The sequence below is a fragment of the Ursus maritimus genome, unplaced genomic scaffold (assembly GCF_017311325.1).
Source record: "Ursus maritimus isolate PB19 unplaced genomic scaffold, ASM1731132v1 scaffold_14, whole genome shotgun sequence".
In the NCBI taxonomy this organism is placed as follows: Eukaryota; Metazoa; Chordata; class Mammalia; order Carnivora; family Ursidae; genus Ursus; species Ursus maritimus.
The window spans coordinates 24,985,169-25,007,343 of NW_024423786.1; the positions used below are offsets into that span (position 1 = coordinate 24,985,169).

Here is a 22,175-nt window from a genome sequence, read left to right on the forward strand (position 1 = left end):
TTCATTTCAAAGGTACATTCTTACTTGCAGAAAAAAGGAAGACATAAATCACTGTTTACAAACCATAATTTTAATTGACCCCCTTGTTTCTTAAAATACCAGTGAATTAAAATATGCAAATGCCTCTGGATGATAATACATGCATGTTTGTACTTACCTCCTCAAAATTTTTAATTAGTAGGAGATAGTGCTCAAAAAATTACCTGGATGGTTTTTAACTTTCTGTCCTCTAGGTGTCACTTCTGTCTATAGAAAAAGAAAGAAAAGAATGATTTCTTCAATTAAAGATAATTAATATAGACAGTTGATTATAGAGGGTACAAAAATTACAGAGAGCTTCTACTTGAATTTCTACTGCTTTATTTTAGAAAGTTGTTGCAGTGTGTTCACACAGTAAATTTAAAACTATATATATTGCTCTATTTAAGATACTGACAAACTATATCTTAAGCTTTATAGTTAAAAACTTTAGGAGTGAGTGGGTGGTGCAGTCAGTTGATCACCCGACTCTTGGTTTCTGCTCGGGTCATGATCTTGGGGTCGTGGGATCCAGCCCCACATCAGGCTCCGCTCTCAGCATGGAGTCGGCTTTGGGTTCTCTCTCCCTCTCCCTCTGACCCTCCCGCTTCTGCTCTCTCTCTCTCTAATAAATAAATATTTTTAAAAAAATTTTTTAAAGGTTTATAGTTAAAAACTTTAAATTACCTAAGTATGTGTTTGTGTATCCACAAGGTACCCAGTCATAGAATTGGCCCCACTTTCTAACAGCACCCAATCTAGAGCAAACCCTCATTTCCTTAGGCCTTCCTAAAATTACCTGATTAAAGACCAAATTCTATAATAGGTGCTTTCTAACACCCCCTTATCAAGACACCCTATGGTTCCCAGTGGGTGCATTCTCCCCTAGTGCAACCAGTAACAAGCCCAGTTTATTCAGTCACAGGTATGTTCCCAGTCTGGCTCAAAGGCACTCAAGGTCAAATGCGCACATGGGCACAGAACCTGTGGAGTCAGCTTGGCCAGTGTTAAGAAGACCTTGTTTTGCCTTTTCAAAATTTTAAAATCATGGGAGATAACTGTTTATTTTTAAGAAAGTGGGATGGTTTTAAAATTTCTGTTCCCTGGGTGACTTTTACGCCTATAGAAAAGAGAAGGATGGATGATTAATTAAAGATAATAATGAATATAAATGCTATTTATACTATAGATATAAGGACTGTAGAGATATACAGATCTATGTATAGGATATTGTATTTTAAAGTCATAAACTACATTATCACCTATTTATGAATATTATGAATGAATGAATCCCCAAATTCATACAAATAAATGCACAACAGATTATTTCCTAAAATTTGTTACTTAAATATGTGCCAAAGAAATAAATTAGGATTTAGGTTTTTCATATAAAAATTACTGAGTTATTTTATGCCCAGACCCATAGAAGTTCCTTTTGCCACCAAATCATTGTTAATTCTCAAAGTTTTTTGCATATCCCTCAACTATTCTTTATGACTCCCTTGGATAGCCCTGACCTAATTTTATTTGTTCCTATTCTAAAAATGCCACCACAGACTTCAGTTCATCCTCAAAATAAGAATCACATTACCAGCAGGTGGAGACGCCGAGCCGGCGCTCCGGGGCCGCAGCATCCTGGTTTCAGCGCGCGCCAGCGGGCCTGCCCAGGAACAAGTTGGAATCCTCTGTTTATCCGAGCCCCTCAACTGCCTCCTGTGTCATTCTTCCTCTTGAGGAAAGAGGAGCATGCAACAGATCTCCCCGCTAACCCCTGCGCTCGCTGGCCGCCGCAGCAGGTGACCCTGGGGTTGTGGACAGCTCCCTTTCGAACAGCAGTTTGGCAGCCAAAGCTCCTGGAGTTGTCGCAGCATGCTGGAGAGTTGGCCAGGCGGCTTTCCCCCGAAAGTCAGTCATGGGCAGAGTCAAGGAGACTGCAGCGGGCATTCCCTAGCAACAGTGAGTTCTGACCGCCCCAGGCCCGGAGTAGTGTGCAGGGGCAGCGGCCTCCCTCTGCAAACTTCGCCAACAAGGGTGAGCATGCGCGTTGAGGAGCAGTGGGAGGGGGACTTCGGCCAAAAAAATTAAATTGCAAAAGGATGCTGGATGGTATAAAACTTGGAATTCGTCACTGAGACAGGGGTAAAGGAAGTGGGAAAGAAGCGAGGAGAGAGATCTGTCGCAGCTGTCTCCCTCCCCCCACCCCCAAGAGAGGAATGGGCCAGAGGCAGGGTTGGACTCCAGGTAGACTACAGGGTCCAACCACTTGTCCCTTTGAGGGAGTTTCGCTCCTGCAGAATAAGGAGAAAACGTGGGAGTCCCAGAAAGGGTTGACTTTACAGCTTAGAAAGCTGATGGTAGTTTGGGTGGTGGGAGTTCAAGGATTTTTCAGAGCTTTGTTAATTTTACCTTAAGGTTCTATTCTCTCTATATTTCTTGAGGACTTGGAGATGACAAGGACAGTGAAGTCTCTATGTAAGCGTACTTAAAGTACTAGTAAAATGAATGTCTCTGTCATTAGAGACGTGAAGATTAACCAGGTGGGAAAGCGAAACCAAGCCATTTACCCCTCCCCAAGTATGGGAGTAGTTTTATATAGCAAGATAAAACTTCAATGCACCCTGAGAAGAAATACACAATAAACGGAGCATATTTCTAATTCATTGCAGAAAGTATTAGTATGATGTCCATTTGGAGCTGTCCACAGGACTGGAGGGCCCTTGGTTCCTGTCCATGACCCACCTTGACGGTTTTGTCAGGATAGTGTGATTGCCAGGTAAGACTTGCTTTGAAAACATCTGTGGCATCTACACCTAAAACTAGGCCACCAGTGTTAGCTGAATATTGTTGCTGATTCACCTTTTTTTTTTTTTTATGGGTAATACCATGAAGAATTTTTGTTAAACTCCATTTTCAAGTGTTCTGGTATAATCGGCCATCCTGAGGTGCAGTGAGCATCCTAAATTGAATCAGAGACCTCTTTCCTACAGTAACAGGCTCTTTGAATTCCTCCAAGACTGTTCTTGCCTGTGTGATTATAAGGTACTTATCTAGGTTAACATTGTTTAACATGGTGGTCAGCCGAAGCATTACTGTCAGATTATAGGTCTTTGCCTTTGACCTTTTATTTGTATTATAGCTATTTTCTTAGGTAATAGCAAAGCATCTAAAAGTTCTTTAATGTCCAGTTTATACAGAGGTTTTCAAGTATAGAGACACCTTTGTTTCCGAATGATTCTGAATTTGTAGATTACCTCAAAAGCACATTTACTCTTACTATAAATATTGGCACTTTTATTTTCCGTGAGCTGGCATCCCCCAGTGAGGACAATCATGCTTGTCATCTGAGGTGATTTAATATCTGGAAGTCGTCTCTGTCTAAAGGGTGAATTTAGCTCTATGATAGCATTTTTAACTTTAAATAAATAAAATTAGATCAAGGGTGTCTGAGAGAATAGCTATGGAAATGGTTGAAGGGTAAGCAAGGAGCATGAGCATGAATATTTTTTTTAAGATTTTTAAACATTTGAGAGAGACAGTGAGAAAGAACAAGCAGGGAGGAGAGGGAGAAGCAGGCTCCCTGCTGAGCAAGGAGCCCCATGCGGGACTCGATCCCAGGACCTGAGCCGAAGGCAGACGCTTAACCGAATGAGCCACCCAGGAGCCCCCATAAGCATGAATATTAACCAAAAGTTACTAGCTGGTGACACAAAGGAACTTTTACCAATCTGGGCATAAAATAAGTCATTTTACACTGAAGGCTCAAACTCTGATTTTACTCTTTTGGCACATTACTTATGTCACAAATTGTCTGCATAAAGACCTATAGCGATACATGGGGCACCTGGCTGGCTCAGTCAGTAGAGCATGCAACTCTTGATCTTGAGGTTGTGAGTTCAAGCCCCACATTGGGCGTAGAGCTTATTAAAAAAAAAAAAAAGATACATATAGATCTAAAACATAGAGATAATTTAAACTATAGCTTTAAAATATAATTGTCAATATAGCAAATAAAACAATACATCATCTTAAATTTATGATGTGAATGAACAGCATAACTGTTAAACATAAACAGAAAATCACGTCCTGTACACACATTTGTATCTCTCTGCAACGCTTGTCCCCGGTACCATCAACTACCTACATCAAATACTCGTTTTAATCATTCTTCTCTTTTTCTCTCGAGCTGTGAGAGATGCCTGGAGGGCAGAAAGCTGAAAACCACCAGGGGATTTTCTATGAGCATTTACTTCACATTGACCAACACTTTGCAAAGGCAAATACAAATTGATACATATCGCTACCCAAAGTCATTTGCATATTTTGTTAATCCACAGAAATTTTTTTTTAAAGATTTATTTATTTATTTATTCGACAGAGATAGAGACAGCCAGCGAGAGAGAGAGAGAACACAAGCAGGGGGAGTGGGAGAGGAAGAAGCAGGCTCCCAGCGGAGGAGCCTGATGTGGGGCTCTATCCCATCACGCTGGGATCACGCCCTGAGCCGAAGGCAGACGCTTAACCGCTGTGCCACCCAGGCGCCCCCCACAGACATTTTAAGAACAAAGAGTCAATTAAAACTATGTTTAGGAAACGCTGTGTTTTATCAGTTTTGCTCTTTTTAATAACAACGTGTTTTGAAATGTGTTTTCTGTCCTTGTGTTTATCTTGCTTTACTCTGAGAAGCAAGAAGGGTTATTTTTGACAGGAATGTCTGAGCCCGAGCTTGTTTTTATTCATACAGATTCTTTTCACCGCTGCTCTTAGATTCTTCCTCATTTGCTGCCCCTCACAGGAAGGATGTGCCTTGGAGAAGGATGGCACACATGAATCCGTGCTTGTGTTCATCTCCATTTACTCCCAGAACCACTAAGGAGTTTCTTTTAAGAGAGATGTCTGAGACTGAACTTCTTTGCACTAATACAGATGTTTTTCAATTCTACTTCCGTTTGCCTACATAGAGATGTATGTAAGGTATGACCAAGAACACCCCAGATACATTATCTGCATTCATCCGCACATTCACTGCATTTTCTTCCTGTGAGTTAGAACAATAGGGATCCGAGCCATATATGTGAAAATGATTTCAGATTTCCACATTGTTCTGTATGTAGTAACTTCTTACTGTGAGTTAAAGCAAATATCCTTGGAAATCATATTTGCTTGGACAGACAAGCAGTAAAGAAGAAATCAGGCATTCATCTCTACAGAAATTTTCTTACTGACTGCTAGAATTAACCCATGCTTTATCTGAGGCAAAGCAATGAGAACAACATGTTCTCCTCTACTGCCCTTTCTTAGAGGTAGCCCATATTAATACCAGTCAAAGCAGCATGTTTAAAGACGTGCATACAAGCGTAAGCAAGTTCAGAATTATCCATAGATTTTTTAAAGTATGTTCTTTTTGCTAGTTATAAGAAATTTAGCTGAAACTAGCATGTAAATGTACCAGATTTCATGTTCAAACTCAATGTGGAATACTTAGGTCACTTTTAAGGTCAGAACCATTATAAGAACCATTATGAGAGTCAGAATCATATTGAGGGTCAGAGAGTCATAGGGTGAGATTGAAGGTCAAGGTCATGATGACAGTGAGCTTTAGGATCACGGTGGGCATCAGGATCAGTGTTAGGATCAAGATGGGGGTCAGAGTGAGGGGTGCTTGGCTGACTTAGTTGGAGTGTACGACTCTTCATCTCAGGGTTGTTTGAGCACCACAGTGGGTATAGAGATTAGTTAAAACTAAAATCTTAACCAAAAAAAAGATCTGGGTCAGAGTATATGTTAGGATCAAGTTGAGGGTTAGGATCAAGTTAGGTCTGTGAGGGTATTAGTATCAGGATGAAGAAGAGAAGGTCTGCTATAGGGTCAAGTGAGGGTGGGTATAGATTCAAGGTGTGGTCGCGGTGAGGGTCAGGTTGAGGATCAAGGTCATTGTCAGAGTCAGGGTGAAGGTCCATGTGAGGGATAAGAGTGAGGGTAAACATATGAATGAAGTTCAGGGTCAGGGTAAAAGCTAGGATTAGGGTCAAGGTGAGAGTAAAGATGAGGCTCAGGGTAATAGTCATTCTTCAAGGAAAGGATGGCATGAGGATCTGGGTCAGGATGAGAATTCTAATCAGATTCAGTGTCACCGTGAGGTAGGAATCAAGGTATGATCAGGATTAGGGTCATGTTGGAATCAGGGTCACATAGGATGAGGGTTAAGTTCAGGGTGAGAGTAGCATAAAGATCAAAGTCAGGGTGTTGGCTGGTTTCAGAATAATGAACAGGGTCAGGTTGATCATCAGGGACAGTGTAATGTTTGAGGTGTAAGGAAGTCAGATACAGTGTCAGGGTGACATCAAAGCCAATGTCATATTGAGGATAAGGGTCATGAAAAAGGTAAATAAGAGCATTAGGATCAGACTGAGAATCAGATTTGAAGTCTGAATCAGGGTGATAGTCACAGTTTAGGACAGCCATGGTGAGGGTCAGCATCATGTCAGCTTCACAGTCAGGGTCAAGATCAGCATGATAATCTGGGTCAAGGTAAGGATCCAAGTAGGAGTCAAAGTAAGAGGGTGTCATAGTATTAAGGGTCAGGGTCACAGGGCAGAGGTGAAGGTCACTATCTGGGTGTGGCAAGGTAGGAATGAGAGCCAGATTCGGTATCAGGGTGAGCATCAGGGTCAGAACAGTGTGATGGTCATGTTGAGATTGAGGTTCAAGTTCCCAGTGAAAGTTGAGGTCAAGTGCAGGGTCAGGGACATGGTGAGGGTGAGGCTCTAAGTCTGAGGGCCAGTATCAGGATCATGGTGAGGGATAGAGTCAGGGTGAGGGTGAGGGTCAAGTGAAGTCATGGACATGGTGAGGGTCAGAATAAGGTCAAGGATGCAGGTTAGAGTCAGCAAGAAGATTATGGTGAGGGGTAAAATCAGGCTAATGGTGAAATTTGGTGTCAGTTTCAGTCACGAAAGTAAGGTTCTAGGTCAAGGTCAAAGTCATGGTAATAGTGAAGGTCAGAGACAGCATAAGGGTCTGGGTCATTGTGGGGGCCCGGATCAGGCACATGGTGAGGGATAGGTAAGATCAGAATGAGACTAAAGGTCAGGGTCAAGTACAGATTTCATATGTCTGTTTAATGAAGGGAAGGTTCTGTGTACAATGTGGGTAAGGGTCAAGATTATAGACATGGTGAGAATAAGAATTCAGGGAGAGGGTCAGGGTTAAGGGTTAAGTCAGAGTAAGGGTTAAGGGCAAGTCACAGAGAGAAGTAATGGCTCAGACTAAGGGCTCATTTGATGGCATTCATAGTCACTGTCAGCTTGAGAACATGGTGAAAATCAGAGTAAAGGTGAGGATCAGGTAAGGCTTGGGATCAAGTTCAGGATCCGAGTCAGCCTAAGAGTAATGTTTAGGTCAGGGGCTGCTTCAGGATCACTGGTTCAAGGTTTTCAAGGTAGGATGATGATTAGGGTCAGGTGGAAGGTGGGGGCAAGTCGAGAATCAAGTTCGGGTAAGGCTCAGGAGTGGGGAAGTCAGAGCCAGTGTTAGGGTGACATCAGAGTCAATTTGGGGAGATGATCATGGAGAATGTGAAGATGAGGGAGATGGTGAAGGTCAGGTTGAAGGTCAGCATCAGGTCAACTTTTGAGACAAGGACAGTGTGAGATTTAGGATTAGGATCAGGGTAAGGATAAGGCTTACTATAAGCTCAGAAAAGGAGAAGGGGGGGGGGGGGGACCAGGGTACCAAGCATAGGAGGTAAGGACCAGGATGAAGGTCAGGTTCAGAATGTGTGTGGGGGTTATGGTCAGAGTCAAGTTATATGAAAGGATGAGGGTCAGTGATGATTTCATTGTTACAATTAAGGTCAAGATTAGGGAGAGGTTCAGAGTGAGATTTTCAGAGTAAAGATTAGGCTGACGGGGGCGCCTGGGTGGCTCAGTCATTAAGCGTCTGCCTTCAGTTCAGGTCATGATCCCAGGGTCCTGGGACTGAGCCCCGCATTGGGCCCTCTGCTCAGCGAGAAGCCTGCTTCTCCCTCTCCCACTCCCCCTGCTTGTGTTCCCCCTCTCGCTGTCTCTCTCTCTAATAAATAAGTAAAATCTTAAAAAAAAAAAAAAGATTAAGTTGACGGTCAGACTCAGAGTTAATATTAGGATCAGGTTCACGATCACTGTGAAAGGTAGAATGAGGGTCATGGTAAGGGTATGGGTCAAAATCAGGGTCAAAGTGAGAATGAAAGTCAGTGTCAGAGTTGGTTGTACTCTTGGTTTTGACTCCTGTCATGATCTCCTGGTCAGGAGATCGAACCCCACGTGGGGCTCCCTACTCAGCAGGGAATCTGCTTCCCCTCTCCCTCTGCCACTCCCCCTGTTCACTTATACTCCCTCTCTCTCTAAGTAAATAAATCTTAAAACAAACAAACAAAAAACCCCACACCTCTATTCCCTAAAGAGGCATTTTTTTATTCATACAGAAGCCAACAGCTACTTCAAGACCATCCAGACCCCTTCCTGTCCAACCCACTACTTCAGGTCTTTGGAAGGACCTACCTGAAGAACCTTGGACTCAGGGAAGCCACCTAGAACAGCAGGAGGGGCCTGCTTTTATGCTCCTGAAGCCCTTCCAGTCTCTTCCTTCAGGGTCACTGAGCCAGCACCCTGGAGCCCGTCCCAGCCTCCTAAAGGCACATTTCAATTCTCTACATTACACATAGAAGCTGACTTCTTGGAGAGTCCCTGGTCTTTCACTACATCCTCCCCCCTTCAGGGCATTGTGCTGGGTGAGCCACCTCCGGTTCTGACTATCAGCCCTCACGCCAGTGACTTCTCTCTGCGCCTCAGCCGCCTCATCTGTAAAACAGACGGGTTGGATTTGATGGTCTTTTTAAACTCTCTGGGAACCTTTCCGGCACTGACTCCTTCCAACTGCCCCGCCCTGCTTCTCTCCCGAAGACTCTGCGTTCAAGCATTTCTCTGCTCGTAGAATTCATGTCCCAAAAGGCCAAAACTGCAGGGTAACGATCTCACCTCACAATTCAGAGCTCACCTCCTGTCCCGTTGGGACCTGCTACAACTCCCACACGGCTTCAGGGGTCAAGATTCTGCAGAGTTTGAATTTTAGTGATGTGTACTGTGAGAATAAGAGGGTTTTTTGTTGTTGTTGTTGTTTTTTTTTCCATATATAAGAATTGCACTATGGGGAGCACCCTTCTATTTGTTAGATGGGATGCCATCCGATTCATGAATCCCCAAATAAAACCAATTAGATTTTTTAATTAAAAACAAATATAATATGGAACCTACTGTTTGAAACAATGCCCCACCCCTCGCTCCCCCGGAGAGCCCAGCAGGCATTCTCAGGCTGTCATCTTCAGGTCTCCTCCCACCTCCCCGTTGGGATTCTCTGTTCTCATATCACTTAAAGATATTGATTATCTGCTCCGCCACTAACCCTGTTCTCTTTCTTTTTGTCCTGGTTGCGAGTGCTTGGTGTCAGTTTTTAGATAAGGAAAGAGAGTCGGCTGTTAAGGCTCTATTTATAATATGCCCTTGAAAGCTGAGTGCTGACTTCTTGGAGCTAAGATAACTGGCAGGTAAGGAAGGAGAGGAGACACAAGGCGGAGGGTCATCCCCAGAGAGAATGACAGCCCAGGACGCGGGAGTGTGGACGCGCAGGCGCACTCCCAGGCAGGTGCGCTCACACACATACCTCCAGGTGGGAATGAATACAGAGAAAAGGAACACAGGAGTCCAGGGGAAGACCGGGAAATACCTGGAACGTGATAGAAACTCCATGCGTGTTTGGTGAAGAGAAAAAAAGACAAGAAGGGAGGGAATGACGGGGGAAGAGACGAATTCAGACAGCAAATTCAGTGAGGGGAGCACTGAACTGGGAGTTAGGGGATCTTCATTTGAAGCCTAGCTCTCCTTGATTCATTAGATGTATTAGAAAGTTGGGCTTGGGCAGGTTTCTTGGCCTCTCTGAATTTGGGGTTCCTTTTCCCTCGAGTGGGTGTCATATTGCCTTTCCATTGAATCTCATAAGATTGCTCTACAAATCAAAATAATGATGGCTATGCAAGTACTTCGCGAGCGGAACCTACTCTGCGCACGTGAGGCCCTCGCCTGGGGGCGGAGCCAGCATTTTGCAGAGTGCTATTTGCCAGCCGCTGTGGCACGCTCCACATGCATTAGAGGACTCAGCCTCACAACAGTCTTGCACTATAAACTATTATTCGTCCCGTTCTACACGGGAAGAAACCTACCGAGGGACAGTCATTCGCTGGAGGTCGCACACCTAGTAAGCGGACAACTGGGATTTGAACAAGGCCCGCCGGGGTCCAACGGCCAATTCTCTTAACCAGTCTGCTACCGCTCAGACCTTGATATGTATCCGGTGCCTTTCATAGACCCAAACAAAATGAAATCGGCCTTCCAGTATTTTTTCGTTTTAATAAGAGAGACAGAACACAAGGCTGGGGAAGGAGCAGAGGGAGTAGCAGACTCCCCCAAGCAGGGAGCCTGACAGGGCTCCATCCCAGGACTCTAGCATCACGACCCCAGCCCAAGGCAGACGCTTAACCGACTGAGCCACCCGGGTACCCCCTGCCTCCCGGTATTAAGCAACATTGTCTACGTCCCCTCAGGCTGCCATGACTGAACACCACAGACTGGGTGGCTTACATAGCAGAGATGTATTTTCTCACTGTTCTGGAGGCTAGAAGTCTGAGATCAAGGTGTTGATGGGATTGGGTTCGGGGTTCTAGCACGGCCTGGCTTCCCGCCTTGCAGACCTCGGCCGCCTTGCTCTGTCTTCCGATGGCCTTTTCCCTGTGCTCCGGCTAAGAAAGTGGGAGCTCTGGTGTCTCTTCCTCTTTTTATGAGGGCTGCCTCGCTCTTAGGAGCTCATCTAACACGAATTACCTCCTGAAAGGCCCTATCTCACATTGGGGGTGGGAGTATCACTCTACGGATTGGGGGAGGGGCATAGTTCAGTCCCTAATAGACATCCCCAAAATGAAAAGGTTATCTACGTTTCCCCCTAAAGATAGATTTTTTAAAATGCCATCAGGTCCACAGCAGCCACTGCAGCAAAATTTCTCAGCTCTGAGTCCTGCTCAGATAAATGCTCTCCCATAAGGCCAAGCAGCTTTGCTGTAAAGGAATAAAGTGGCTTTTGTACCAAATATTTAAGATATTCCTGCTCTCTCCCTCTTGCTCAAGAGCATTCAGAGGTCTGTCCCTTCTTCCCCTCTTGCCAACCATTTCCTATTTATAGTTTCTGGCGCTGGCGGGTCTGAAGGAGTCAAGAGTTTTCAAATCGCTCCCATAGCTTTGCCGTGTGCTGCCTGCCATCGCCCCTCAGCCTTTAGAAGCGATTAATCCCGGCTCCCTGGTCAGGGTTTGGGGAGAAGAGGAACAAAGAGAAGGAGTTGCAGGATGCAAAGCTGTAGGTCCCTTTAAAAAGCCTCAGAGGAGATTGAATCGTGGTTTTATCCCTACAGTGTTTTGTGTTCAGGTCTGTTAATAACTAAGCCCTTGGTCTGTTCCTGAAAACTTAGAGAAAAAGTTTCATATTGACTTCATCCTTGAATCCTACTTCACAGAGATGCTGATGAGTCTGAGGGCAAAGAGAGAAAGGCCAGAAAGGTTTGTTGCCTGGATGCCAGAAGCCATTAAAGGGTTTTACAATTCATCTCTCTGCTTCTAGCGGCACATGATAAATTACCAGCATCAATCTATCTAACAGTATCAGGCTTCAGAACTTGTGAGCCATATGTTCACGTTATTGCTTTGTGCAAATAGATACTCTAAATATGCATCGATCTGGCACATTTCATGAGTATTTATCAAAATGTTCTCTTGTCTCCCAACACATGTATTAATAAAAAAATAATACTAAATAATACCAAGTTGCAGCCATGCACGAGATTCCAAACTGTAGGTTTAGTTTACAAATTTCGTGAAGGCTATTTGTAATCATAAAAAGCAAAAAAAAAAAAAAAAAAAAAAAGCCCAGTCACCGGAAGTTCTTACGGCAGATAGAATAAAGTTTGTACGTTATAGTTTTTATAGATGGATGGCAGTGGAAGGATAGAAATATGGTTGAACTTGATTTAATCCAGATAAAAATCCTGGATTGGGTGCTCAGCCATCTGGGGCAAGAACAAACATTCTTTACATTGGGAACCCTGTCTGTGTGACCTTGAAATGTCACATCCCATATTTAATCTCATAGTGCTAATCTTACATTTTCTGGGGAAAAAATTAGTGTATTTTTTTAATTTCTCTGTTATCAATACTTCCTCCCTGATTACCATAGTCAACAATAGAAGAAGTTCTGAGCTCCTGGGACAGCAAGACTAAAAGTTGCATTTCAAGTCAACGATATTAAGTTAGAAAAAAAAACATCTGGAAGAATATATTTCAAATTGGCAATACCTGTTATGGTTTGGGACTGAGTTCGTGTAGGTCATCTGTTCTTTTTCAAGGCTTTGAATTCACTGAATTTTATTAGAACATTTAAAATTGCTTTTACTTTTGAATTTGGGAAACATTTTAAACATGTGGTAGAGAAAAGCATAACAAATGCCTTCGTACTTTCCAACCCAAATGAACAAGTTAACATTTTGTAAGCTTTTCTTCAAATATTTTCTTTAAAATATATGACAGGGGTGCCTGGCTGGCTCAGCCTGTGGAGCGTGTGACTCTTAATCTTGGGGTTGTGAGTTCGAGCCCCACATTGGGTATAGAGATTACTTAACAATAAAATATTTTAAATAAATAAATAAATAGAATATATGACAAAAGTCACAGATACAGTTGAAATCTTCTGTATACTTCCCAGAAGCCCCATTTTCTGGTTTACGTCCCCAGGTACCTACCACCACAGATCTGGAATATGTCCTTCAGCCACAAATATACGTAACCATCAATGACATGAAACGTTACTTAGTATGACTTTAAACAAGTATATATAAGCATCTTAATGAATCCTCTCAATTTTTCATTCTCATTATGCTTCCTTGAAGGCTTTTCTCCTATGTTACTTGCTGACATTTTAAACATATTTATTACTCATTTAAAAATTTACATTTCTTACTTTGATCTGCAGGATAAGACGTATCATAACTTTAATGAGTCAAAGTAATTGAGGGACACTTATTTTTTTTATTTTTTTTTTAAGGGTCAGGGAGTCTTTTTTTTTTTTTTTTTTAAGATTTTATTTATTTGTTTGACAGGGAGCGCAAGCAGGGGAAGAGGCAGAGGGAGAAGCAGACTCCTCGCTAAGCAGGGGGCCCGACGTGGGACTTGATCCCAGGATCCTGGGATCATGACCTGAGCTGAAGGCAGACACTTAACCGACTGAGCCACTCAGGTGCCCCTGGAGGGACACCTATAGTCCAAGCACTGGACAGAATATTACCGGAAAATGCCACTCTCCGGGGTGCCTGGGTGGCTCAGTCGTTAAGCGTCTGCCTTTGACTTAGGGCTTGATCCCGGCGTTATGGGATCGAGCCCGGCATCAGCCTCCTCCACTGGGAGCCTGCTTCTTCCTCTCCTACTCCCCCTGCTTGTGCTCCCTCTCTCTCTGGCTGTCTCTCTCTGTCAAATAAATAAATAAAATCATTAGAAAAAAAAAAAAAGAAAATGCCAGTCCCTCGATTTCTTTCTTTGGTAACCCCTAAGACAAGGACTTGAGTGTAATTAATCTATTGGGAGAATCCCAGGAAGCAAAGAGTAAGGAAGTAGGGGTTGGAAAGCCAACATAACTGTGCATTACTGAAGCTGCCATTGATGGGGTGAGGCATCAGGGGCTCCATCTCACCAGACCCTCTTCAAAAGCACGTAAAACGCTGACCAGAATTGTCTGCCTAAAGGAAGGCAGGTTGGAAGATTCACCCACATGCTCCACCGCCCCATTGATTGAAGAGGGCCTCCACGGTATTAGCCTTACCCATGCTTTCGGGCTACCCCTCCTGTGGGCCATGAGAGCATCAGAAAAGACTCTGATATGCAGAACAAGAAGGGTACCCCGTGCATACCTCAGTGGGATGTGGCCAGCCAGGGTGGGTCTGAGCTCACCAGAACTGTTGGCCTCTAGCTGGGGCCATATCTGCTACACAACAGCTAAGGGGAGGCCTTTCTTCCTTATAAAGGAATCCAATTTCACTACACAGAATGGGCTTGGCCTGCTTCCTCAAATTCAATGAATGACAAGAAAAGCCGGTTTTCCAATTCTCAAGTGTTGTCTCAGTCAGAAAATTTCAAACAAGGGGTCACCATCTTTGAAGATACGCATCTCGTCTACAGCCCGAAAAATCAATTGCTTAGACTACCCATCTTTACCACTTTCTTCCCCATGCTTAGAATGACAAAGCAGCTGCCCCGTGGTGTAAGAAAGTTAACAATATTTTCCTCACTGGCCTCTACCGGACTGCAGATAATGGGAATGCGCGACAGCTGTTTCTAAAACTCCAGCACGTAACAGATGCTCAGTAAACGTACTCGGAACTGTGGACCCCACCTTGTGCCTAAAATGCCATCTTTATTTAGCCTTGCTTTTCAAGGGATAAACCCATAACCCGAGGGGGCTTCGTACACCATCCAGGTCACCCAAAGACCCTACTCATTCCTATCCCCTGGGCAGTTGTAGGACGGAGTAGGGGCCCATCTGAGAAACAAGGATCCGCGGCATAGATTCCTTGTAGGGCAAAGGCAAGGGCTGGGATTCAGGGGGACTTGGAGGGGAGAAGAGATGCTTACAAGGAAGGGGAACAGCTCATAGGGAGAGAGGGTAAAACTAAGAAGTGTTGTAAATTGTTGCTGAACAGAAGTTTCTGTATCTTCACAATTTTGCTGGGCGCCTACTGTGTTTCTTCTGTGCAAAGGCAATTTATTCCAGTGGTTTGGGGAAGAACTTCTTTGTTCAGAGCCTTGTTGTTACTTGTCATTATCACTGAGATTGCCCAAACCTACAAGACTCTGTAGTGTGTTCAGCCCAGCTATGTCCCAATTCAGCAGGGCAGACCCCGCGTCAGCCGACATTCTCTGTGGTGCCCGGCGTATCTGCAATTCTCAGTGAACCCGACTAACCATCCCTTCACTCACTCAAGAGCGTCTTTCTTTCGATTAAACATGCCAGGCCTCCAATGCCAAAGGGAAGCAGAGGATTATAGTAATTATCTGGATGACTCTGGCCATAATCTCACTTTGGCCTGAGTGTGATCCTTACCTTAATTGCCTTGATAGCTGGAGAGAGACTTTATTCTTGGAATTACAAAATTATAGGGCTAGAAGGAGATCTCAGGTCGTTAATCATCAGAATAATAAGGTCAATTATCTGGAACAAAAAGAGACCAGACACTCTTCCCTTTCATGCTTTATGGGTGGGGGGGGGTAGATTTCTTTGCATCTTCCCCTGCACCCCATCTTATTACCTTTTACTCCTTTCCCAGTTAAGGCAACCAAAAATGAAATCCTCATCAGATCCTACAAAATTATGAGGGGCCCTTAAGAAAAAGGACAATATAAGGTGTCCTTTGATTCCTGCCCAGAGTAATACCGCTTACTTTATTGGTTACGTATAATGTGATGTTAGACTTTGAGAAGGTGAATCAAGTAAATACAAAAATCTAAGACCTTCTAAACTCTAACCCCCTGTTTTTAGTTGGCATTTTTTCCTCCGTGGTGTCAAAATTCAGGTAATATCCTGTAACTGCAAATAGGTTTCAGCAGAAGACTGATTTGATTTTTTTTATTTAATCAATAAGGTTCAAATGTATTTTTGATTTACTAGGCTCCAAGATGTCCTCTGAATTTATATTACACTATAGGAAACCGGGACTGTCACTCGGAAAGGACGCCACCATCCACAAACTCCCTTTGTGTTTTCCCCTTTCTGGCTGTAACAGCGTCCATCATCCCTAGTCCTTTATGCTTACATAACATCTCCACACTTTTCTCAGTTTCGATGGAAGATGCCGGAATATTTGCTCCAGTTTTTTTCTTAAAGAACTCTGCACTGTCTGTATGCATGGATGGCTTTCCAAAACAGTTGCTTAGAGGTATAACTTATTCTTCTGCTGCAGACTAAACACACAATGAAATACTCCTTTTGCAGTGTGGTAGGGGACCTCTTTCAAGATTTAAAAAGAAAAAAAATTCTCCAGGTGTGGTTTTTCAGAGATTCCATTTACCTAAACATCTTCAAGCCAAAGGATCCAGTGCACTTATGGTTTTCTAATTATTAAAGGAAAAAGTTGTCTATTTGTTTAACATCACAATGGTTGCCATTTTGCTGAGGGTTTTCTATAAACAGGTGCTCTGCCGTAGGATTTCACAGGCTAACCTGTTTGATCCTCAACACTATCTTATGAGCGATGCGTATTTATTTCCATATTGCAGACCAGGAAACTGGTGCTTCCAACAGTTCGGTTTTTTGCCCAGAGAGCGCAAGGGCTGGAGCTGGGATTAGAACCAGGTCTATTATGATGCAAAAGCCAGATTTGCAGATAACCTTTATGCTCAGTGTATCCACTGTGCTTCCTTTAACATACATACCCACCTGCCACTCTACTCGCTGTCTGGATTAACTCAAGCGTGATTCTAAGTAGACCAGGATGTACTGACTGTCTCTTTAAAGCTTTAGGCGCGTCCTCTGCAGAGCAATATTTGGTGACTTTTCATAATGCATTCTTATAAGCCTGACAACATCATCTCATTTTGGTCTTCATTTAGAAATAATGATGAATATTAATAAGTGCTCACGGCGCAGTGTCTTTTCTTGTGAGAAACTTGTCACATGAGTGAGTGAGCTTCCAGAAAGTTTGGTTCAAAATGGAAATGGGGATGTAAAGGCTTACGTGGGGAGATGTGAGTGCTCTGGGCTCCGTAACTTAGGACCAACTTCTGGAACGCCTGCTTATTTCTGATGCGGAGTTTGGGAAGACCCCGAGTTTTCTGAGGAGAGCCATTCTTCACCCGGGAACCTTCTATCATGGAAGAATGAAATAAGGCTCATTTTGTGAAAGACTGAGCGGGGGCATTCTGTCCATTCTCTGCTACTTAATAATTTATGCAGGCTTATTTCAAGGAACGCCAAGGATTGTCAGCAAACCACTCGAAGCCAGGAGAGAGGCATGGGACACATTCTCCCTCACAGCCTCAGAGGGAACTAGTGCTGCCCACACCTTCGTCTGGAACTTCTAGCCTCCAAAACAGAGACAGTAAAGATCTGTTGTATAAGCTCCTGGTGTGGGATATCTGTTATGGCAACCTGAGCACGCTAAGTGCAGAGCCCCTGACCAGCCTGAAGTTGATTGGCCCTAAAATTTTCAGTTTCCTGAACCAATATATACATATTTTTTACTTAATCCAATTTGATTGAGTCTCTGGTACTTGCTATGTAAGATTCCTCACAAATACTCTCTCAACCTACAGAGCATCAGGGACGGGGACCAGGATGGTAACAGAACTGACACTTGTCACCTAGGAAAGGTTGAAGGGGCTGGATGACCCCCTGCAGGAAAGAAGGAAAGGAAGGGTAAGGCTATTTTCAGATAAGCTCCTTGAGAGCAGGAATGTTTCTATGTGGCTCTCGCTGTATCCAGTGCCTGTCACATAGTAGTTACTCTGAAAATGATTGATGAATTTTTTTTTTAAAGATTTTATTTATTTATTTGACAGAGAGAGACAGCCAGTGAGAGAGGGAACACAAGCAGGGGGAGTGGGAGAGGAAGAAGCAGGCTCATAGTGGAGGAGCCTGATGTGGGGCTCGATCCCGGAACGCCGGGATCACGCCCTAAGCCAAAGGCAGACGCTTAACCGCTGTGCCACCCAGGCGCCCCGATTGATGAATTTTCAAATGCAATGAAAATCTCAAGAGTCCTCAGTTGCAGGCAATAGAACATGGTTAACAAAAATAAGGAGAGGGGAAGTTTACTAAAAGAATATTGAGGGGCGCCTGGGTGGCTCAGTTGGTTAAGTGGCTGCCCAGGGTCTTGGGATTGAGCCCTGTATGGGGTTCCCTGCTCAGTGGGGAGAGTGCATCTCCTTCTCTCTCTGCCACTCCCCCTGCTTGTGCTGTCTCTCTCTCTCTCTCTCTCTCAAATAAATTTAAAAAAATCTTTTTTAAAAAAAGAATATTGAATAAAGCAAGTAATTACAGGGATGCCTAGAGAACTGACTAGAACAAGTAGCCAGACCATAATCAAAATCAGGCCAAACAGCCAGACGCAAGGAGTCCACAACCTTTGCCCTGAACAGTGCGCATCACACTTGGGCTGCATTTGTCACTGTCACCGAGGACAGGCAGGTTTGGACATCTTGCCGTCTAAGCTGGGTTTGCCCATATTACATTCTGGTCCGCAAGAATAGAATATTCATAATGTCTTCTGGGACCAGGATTCATGGGGGGGGGGGCGGGTAGCTCTGCTGCCAACGATTCCAGCAAGGAGGACCGCTCTGAAGGAAACAGTAACCTCCGTGCAATGCTTGCTCTGTGTTGGGCTCCATGTTCCACATGCATCTTCCCATGGACTCATTCCAGCAACTCCAGAGACCGTATGATATGCCCTCTCTGTGTCAGGCAGTGTGCAACTGTGTAGGTATGGGACGTGTAATAGCTGTGTGTCTTTGGTCCTCTGTGTCTCAGTCTCCCAGTCTATAAAATGGCAATGATTTCTAAATGACCTACCTTACAGGTTCTTATGAGGAGTATAGATTATATTATATTATATTATATTATATTATATTATATTATATTATCTTGTATATTATATTATTGTATATTATATTATTGTATATTATATTATACTGTATTATTAGAGTATCGAGCTAATATATATAAAGTAGCTAGAACAGTGCTTGGCATATAATACCCCCATCGCAATCTTCCAAGGCCAGTGCACCATTCTGAGATGCTGGAACTGAAGAGCAGCCCGTGCACGATCACACAGAGTGGCTGCGCCTGCATTTGCACGGAAGTGCATCGGACTCCAGAGCCTGGAATCTGAGCCATCCGCAATACCGACGGCAGAAGCAAAGCGCACTGAAGTGCCTCCGTTATACCTATGCTATCGAAGCATAGAGGGTTTGGGGCAACAAAGATGTTATCAGAGTTTTCAAAACATACTTTCTGCTTTATTTTTGCACCACTGTCCACAAAATTCTTAGGAACTTCAGTAGTTTTAAGTATTTCTTTCACATACAATCAGTTTTTTAAAAGCCCATAAAGGCCGGCAAGAGTACTCTGGGGGCGCGTGGGTGGCACAGCGGTTAAGCGTCTGCCTTCGGCTCAGAGCGTGATCCTGGCGTTCTGGGATCGAGCCCCACGTCAGGCTCCTCGACTATGAGCCTGCTTCTTCCTCTCCCACTCCCCCTGCTTGTGTTTCCTCTCTCACTGGCTGTCTCTATCTCTGTCGAATAAATAAATAAAATCTTAAAAAAAAAAAAAAAAAGAGTACTCCGTTTGCAACTTGCTCGGCGTGGGAATGCAGAATGCCTGAGCTGGAAGGGGAGAAATGCTGCTTGCCCGGGGGTGTGTGCTTTGGTGCAAAGAATTGGGTTGGACTCAGTCCGGATTAGTGACAAGTCAGCTTTAGCCAGTGCTGCCCAGACCACTGGGAACAAGATCATTATTACCTTTATTTCCAGCAAAATATGTATAAAATTTCAGAGGGTTCACAGTCCTCTAGAACCCCTCTATGAATTCCAATGAAGAACGCTTTTTTTTTTTAAGTTTTGTTTTCATTTAAGTAATCTCTATACCCAATGCGGGACTCAAACTCACACCCCCAAGATCAAGAGTCACCTACTCTTCTGACTGAGCCAGCCAGGCACCCCTTCAATGAAGAACCTTTCTTGATTAGTGACTCTCAGCCTTTTCAAAAGCCTGCAATCCGGGCGTCTGGTTGGCTTGGTCTGTAGAGCATGTGACTCTTGATCTCAGGGCTATGAGTTTGAGCCCCATGTTGGGTAGAGAGATTACTTAAAAATAAAATCTTAAAAAGAAATAAAAAGCCTGATTTTTTCAGTGCAGCAAAAAACACCACAGTCCACCTACGCTGCCCCCTCCCAATGTCCAGGAGGAGTCGAAGCTCTGCAAGCTACTATGTAAAGTTGCCTGGAAGCCAGAATTTTTCATCCCGCAAATACTTACTGAGTGTCCCCCATGCGTGTGGTGTGGTTTCTAGAAACTGGTGATACAGATGTGAAAGAGATGAACAAGGCCTTGTTCTCAGGGAAATTCCAGGGATGAGACTGACAATTAAACATAAAAAGCAACGTGTGAAACAAAATAGGATAAGGTGACCAAGAGGGACTGGTGGGTGGCTATTTTAATGAAGTGAGCAGGAAAGGCATCCCCGAGGAGTCATTTGGGCTGATACCTGAGTGGCAAAATGGAGCCAAATGTGCGCAAACTTCAGAAGCTGCATTGCAAGGCAGACGGGATAGCAAGTGCAGAGGCCCAAAGTAGGTCACGGACGCCGGCCCCCTGGAATAAGGAGCAGTAGAGACAGGACTGGTGCAGCTGGTACGTGGCCAACTAATCCTGAATCTGAGGCCTTAGACAGCACACTTAATATAGTTTCTGGATGTCAGATTTGAATAAGCGTCAGTAACTACTTCGTAACTGGTAGGTTTGTAAGAAGAGACTCCGTGTATAATAATGAAAATCTAGGAAACCAGTATTTTTTTTCGGTTATTAAATACCTTATCAGGAAGATCTATGGGCTACAGATCAATTTTAAGATTTAATTAATTAATTAATTAATTTAGAGAAAGTGTGACTGGGGTGAGGGGCAGAGGCAGAGGGGGAGAGAAAATCACAAGCAGACTCCATGCTGAGTATAGAGCCTGACACAGGGCTCGATCTCATGGCCCATGACATCATGACCTGAGCCAAAATCAGGAGTCGGATCCTTAACTGAGTGAGCCACCCAAGCGCCCCTAGATCAATTTCTAGGAATTGCTGAGCTCGATGGCTTCTGGAAGACTCAAAACCACCTGTCTCACCTGGAAGCTCAGATCCTCCAAGCTTTGAGATCCCGCTTCAGCACCTACTATCACGTCAACCCTCAAATCTTCAACGTGTCTAAATTATATTCCAAAGATGTACCTACTTTCGGAGAAAAGGCCGAGTCTCATGTTTCCGGCAGAGATATTTCAAGTTTGGGGGCAAAAATAAAACTAATTACAGTTCTAACCTAAGTCAGAACTCCAGTAGGACTTCCTAACAATGTTTTGGAAAGGTTAAGGTTTTTTTCTAAATTGCCTGTGCCCCCCACAGGCGAGAAAGAGAGAAATAGAGAAATTAGATGGAGAAAACATCTGCCGAAGTTTTGGCCCTCGCTGAGAATTTCAGGAACGTCACCGTGATGGATTTATCTTAGTGCAGATGAAATCAAGGGCAGTGAATGGTGGAGAATTCTATCACCCAGAGCAGCAGCCATTCCATGGCGATTAAAGCAAAACATCAAGGGAGCGGGGATTCCCTTAAGGTTCTTGTTATCAAGTAACGCCAAAAGCCAGTTGCACTTAACTTTGAGTAGCTCTGCATTTTTAACCCATATTGAAAGAACATAGAGATCTTTCCAGGTTGTTGTTTAGCTCATGGAGAAATTTAATAAATAAAACACATTAGCTTAATGTCAAAAGAAGGAAAATTGAAGATTTGCCCCATCAGCAGGACATCAGGCGGCAGGACAGAATTGCATGGAATGGAATCTGTTTATGCGCTTGGAAAATGTACGGAGAGATTGAAAGGTTAGTTCTGGAGAATGTTATCTCAGTTTTTATATCCTTCCTTCCTTCCTTCCTTCCTTCCTTCCTTCCTTCCTTCCTTCCTTCCTTCCAAGATATGTTTCTTTCATTTATAGCCTTAAAGAATCCTAACATGCTAATTATAAGAGTTATTATAAGGACCACGTAAAATCTTTGAAAGCCCTTCATCAAACACAGAGTATAAAAACTGTGGGGCGCCTGAGCGGTTCAGTCATTTAAGTGTCAGAGTCTTGATTTTTGCTCAGGTCATGATCTCGTCATGAGTTCGAGCCCCAAGTCAGTCTCCTGCACTGGGTACGAGCTGTTTAGGATTCTCTCTCTCCCTCTCTCTGTCTGCAACAACCCTGCCCCCCTCGGCCCTTCTCTCCCTCTCTCTAAAAGAAA

At 43.8% G+C, this 22,175-nt stretch overlaps 1 long non-coding RNA gene across 1 annotated transcript; it reads left to right on the forward strand.

Annotated features, from left to right (window-relative positions):
- Window positions 1–1,682: 1,682 nt before the first annotated feature.
- Window positions 1,683–19,305, forward strand: LOC103674232. The gene is made up of 3 exons (XR_571583.2): window positions 1,683–2,049; window positions 2,685–2,791; window positions 18,907–19,305. It is a non-coding gene; the product is annotated as an uncharacterized LOC103674232 (long non-coding RNA).
- Window positions 19,306–22,175: the final 2,870 nt, after the last annotated feature.